We start from the raw sequence: 4414 nt of genomic DNA, 5'->3' as shown, positions 1-4414 counted from the left end.
GGGCACTGGAGAGGAAAGAGCACGGAAGGATCGACGAGAAGAGAATCGTCGTCTGCAGAGATTCAACGCTAGACGATCGCCTCTTTCTCGCCGTCTTTCCGCAGCATGATTTTCATTGCTACACCCCTTCCTTACGCCTTTCTACGATCTGCTCGATAAAATTATCCGCGACGTTTGTCAACGGCTACGGCGTTAAAGGGGCGTTAAAGGATTTTCAGATTAATATCTGAAAAGTTTCTGGTACGATTAAACATTCGGTGTTACGAAAGAACTGAGAAAATGTTCGCGTAACCCTTTTACCGAAAGAAAATCTCTGTCGAACTACCCTGTGCCATGTACAAAATTGTTGGAGGCGGCCGGGCTGCGAGAACTTTCTGGCCCATCGATCAGCGGGACGAGGTAGAAACTTTTTTTCTGGCACGTAGCGTATTTCATTTACGCGAGGGCCACCACGAAGAGAGAAGGAGAGAAGGTATAGTATACACAGTATCGAGGCTCGCAATCTCCAGGAAGTCGGCAGCCACGCGAAAGAGGGAACCCCTTTGGCTGTTCCGCGGAGCTTACGCAACTAAGGGGGCCGCGATACGAGGGAAAGCGGGGGTGGCAGCGAAGTGGCAGCAAGCGTGCTGTGGAGAGGGAGAGGAGAGAGAGAGGGCCACCGAATGCCGTTCCATGGCACGCGGAACACGGAATATCCGTTTTAGAAATGAGCTTACTTTAAGGCCGTCCAACGACCCGCCTTCCTGCGGGATCCCTCCGCGCGATGGAGATCGGTAATTAATCATTTAGGAAGCTGGCCTGGCCTGGCCTGGCCTGGCTGGCCTCTCGGGCTGTGCGAGGCTCGCGCGCCGCTGGGGGTGAGCTCGTTCTAGGCAGGGGTTAAACGGAATAAAAGGCAAGCTCGTGTGTGCACGACCGTGCACGACCGAGGAAACGCCAAATGGCCAGCGTCGACTGAGATTGGCTTCGACCACGAACGCCGCCGTTCCGGCTTACGTAGAACTGGGGCTTCCTTTACATACGTACCACCTACCGGCCACTGGCGTAGAAATGGATCTCTGCAACCCTTTCTCTCCCTGTCTTGGAGACCTGTTCGACTCTCGGTGCGGGTCGCGTGTGCAATTTTTTCGCAAAGTTTGCAAAGTGTGCAAAGTTTTTCGTAAGAGGAACGATAACGGGTCAAAGTATGCGTTAAAGTCGATCGAGAATGTCGGCGGAAAGGGGAGGGGATGGTATATCGAGGAAAGGTTTCTCCGGAGCAATTTGTTAGTGTCGCACGGTAGGTATGTACGACAATTAAATTGTGCTACGGAGGCAGGGTGGAGAGGGTGAAAACGGTCCTACGACATTGCACCCTCTCGTGCGTAGGACGAAAGTACGTTCTCGCTAACCACTCGGTAGAAGTGTAGGTACGTAAACCGTGTATCCTACGTATGTTCCAGTCGTTATCGCAATCTCGACCCCGTTTGATATAACAGTCACTGTGACGACTATCGTCTTCCGACACGCGAGGCCGTTGCAGGGGTTTTACACACCCTGCACGGACCTCTATGAAATTGTTACAATAGGCGGAGTAACTAACGGCGACGGCGATAACGGCGATCTAACGACCATCGCCTCGGTATCGCCTCGACTTATGGAACGCCACCAGAAAGGACAAAGGTCTCCTTTTTTCCCCCCCTCTCTCCCCCTCTTCCTCTTCTTCCTCTCCGTTGTTCTTGCCGTTGCCTACCGTGCTGTTTCCAAACCGAAACCGTGAAATACCGTAATTGGTGCTGTTAATTTAACGCCGAGATCGTTCGAGGAGAGTTTCTTCTTTTTCTCTCGAAGCCTCGTTTAGTCGAAAAGCCTGCTCGAACTATTTTTCCACTCAAAGATGCTCGATCGTGTATAGATTGCAGTGAAATTAATTAAAAGGACAATGGAAAAGCGGACGCGACGAGGATAATTAAGCGCGAGTCACCGTTCTTTATAAATTATCGTCGTTATAAAGCGGGGACGACGTTTACGGGTATTATAATTTCACCGTGGATTACGCGGTTATTTATCGGCACCATAATTCGCGAGCGTCGCGTCGTCCAGTCCGAAAATTCCAATTGCCATTTTCTCCCGTGGGACCGTGAGATAGATGGAGTAAATAAAATTGGCATGGTCAAGTGTCGGCCTAGACGTCAATTAACGGCAAGATAGATACAATTAGCCAGGAAGGATAGACCCTAGGGGTGGAAGAGTGGACCAAGACGAAGACGAAGAGGACAGGGGTTGTGGCATCGTGACAGGATCCATAAACGCGGCTACGATCCACCACGGTTAGAAGGTGCTAACGAGCGTTCCCTTGCTAGACTCGGTCCTTCGAATCCGAGCAATGTCCCAAGGGCTACCATTACCGCGTTGCCTTTGCTGTCTCCGCCATTATCCGCTCTGCTACCACCCTTGCTTGCAGTCTTCCTCCAACCACCCGCTCGGAATCACAGCCCTCCTCGTTAACCCCGAAACGATCCTTCCGAGTGTTTCTCCCTCTAACGCGCGCTGTGTCTTTTCCTAGGTCCCTCCCACTGCTCTACAAATACGCTTTTCCGACAAATTCTCGTTGATAAAGTTGTGGATATGGAAATATTCCCTGATAAATAACGCGCTTGATTTCGTTTAAATATTTTATCGAAAAAAAATAGCTACGGTAAGAAAAATGCAGCTGTAAGAGTAAAACTGTAACGCGATATGTGGCTACCAATGGACGAAAGATTGCGATAAAAAAAGAAAGGAATAATTGCAATAGCAAAAAGAGAAAGAGAGAGAGAGAAATTGAAAGATAGAAAACGTATCCAGCTATCTCTTAAGTATGTTTTTACAAATAGCAACGGAGTATTCCTCTCTCGAGTGGACCCTCCCGATCGAGTTTCCCGCTTGCAAAAACAAGCGGTTCGTGTTTTCGCGCGATGATCGGTCCACCGTGAATCGGAACCGCCGCGTACCTTCTGTTTTTACACGAAGTGGAACAACAGTTTCTCCTGCATAACTAAAGCCCGCAGTAGGGCATTATTTCGCGGTCTGGCCCGTGTAAAAATATACAATCGAGCGTGCTCGATCGAGCACGAAAATAATAGCGAAAGAAGGAAGGGTGGTCCGTATAGCCGATGTGGACAACACCTTACGATCGTTTGACGGAAAAACGCTTTTCGCCTGGTTGATTCGAGGAACAACCCTCGTGGAAACGTGCCGGTGCATCAACCTCTTCCTCTCTATCGTCGTCCCTCAGCCGCTAATTAAGCCGTTATTAAGACCGAACGCTCGCGATAAATGAGATTGTAAAGCGCAGCGCAAGGGTGACTATGTTTCCCCGGCGATAATTCTAAAAATAAAAGGCCGCCACTCCAGGAAACGCGGACGAGACGTTTCTCATTACGCTCATTGTCTGTCTCGCATTAGTTCTAGCCAGTCTAATTGCCGCTACCACGCAGCGATTACGTTCACCGATAACGGATTTGATTATAACTGTTAATCGCGGCGTACCACGATTATACTAAGATTATAACTAATTATTGACTTAAACAGACGGGATAGCCGTGAGTTCCCTCGATGTTGGAGAATGTTCTTCCCTCTCTAACCAACAATACTTGGAATTTCTCACGCGGATGCGTAGCACGCACCCGTGAACGTTTCGTGTTCAATTAATCTGTTAAGTACGTTGAACCGTTTTTTGTTTCTTAAACGATTCTGCATCGACGGGAGAATCGACCGTAGTTTCCCTTGGACGTTACCGAGCTAACACCATCCTCCCCCAATTGGAAATGAGAACGCGAAAGAGGATGATGTCTCGCGATGCAATCGCGAGAGAAGACGAAGAAGCAGAAGAAGAAGAAAGAGGAAGAACACTGTGGAAGTGAAACGGGAACGGGAACGGGAACGGGAACGGAACCAGTGTGCGTCGTAAATCACCGCCAGTACAAAATAACTGGCAAAAGCGCGATAAATCAGGGATCCTGGGGCAACCGAATTAGGAAATTGCCTGCTTAAAAACCGCAATGACGTTAATCCTAGCAGCGTAGCAGGATTCAGGCAAGCGTTCGCCGTCGCGCAATCCGGAAAATAAAACTGATCTGGCCAAGGAGCGAGCGGTTCCGTATCGCGGCACTGCTGCTGGGTGGAATAATGCAGAATAAAATCAACGTAACTCAATCGCGGTTGTCTTTCGAGATCAGCCTCCCCGTCTTGGCTGCTGATAAATGTTCGATACCGTATACTCTACCTGTAATCGTTAAGAATATTAGAGACGCAATCTAGTCAAGAGATAAGGTTTTTTGTGGCGAGGAGTAAACGCGTTCGAGAGAGGGAGGGTGCGGGAGAGAGAGAGAGAGAGAGAGAGAGAGAGCAAGGAAACGATAAAGCTTGCCGCGTCCAAAAAATCTTTCTCAGG

Source organism: Habropoda laboriosa, unplaced genomic scaffold, assembly GCF_001263275.1.
Source record: "Habropoda laboriosa isolate 0110345459 unplaced genomic scaffold, ASM126327v1 scaffold34, whole genome shotgun sequence".
NCBI classification, from domain to species: domain Eukaryota; kingdom Metazoa; phylum Arthropoda; class Insecta; order Hymenoptera; family Apidae; genus Habropoda; species Habropoda laboriosa.
The sequence above is the reverse complement of the archived record's forward strand: the minus strand, read 5'-3'. Positions refer to the sequence as shown.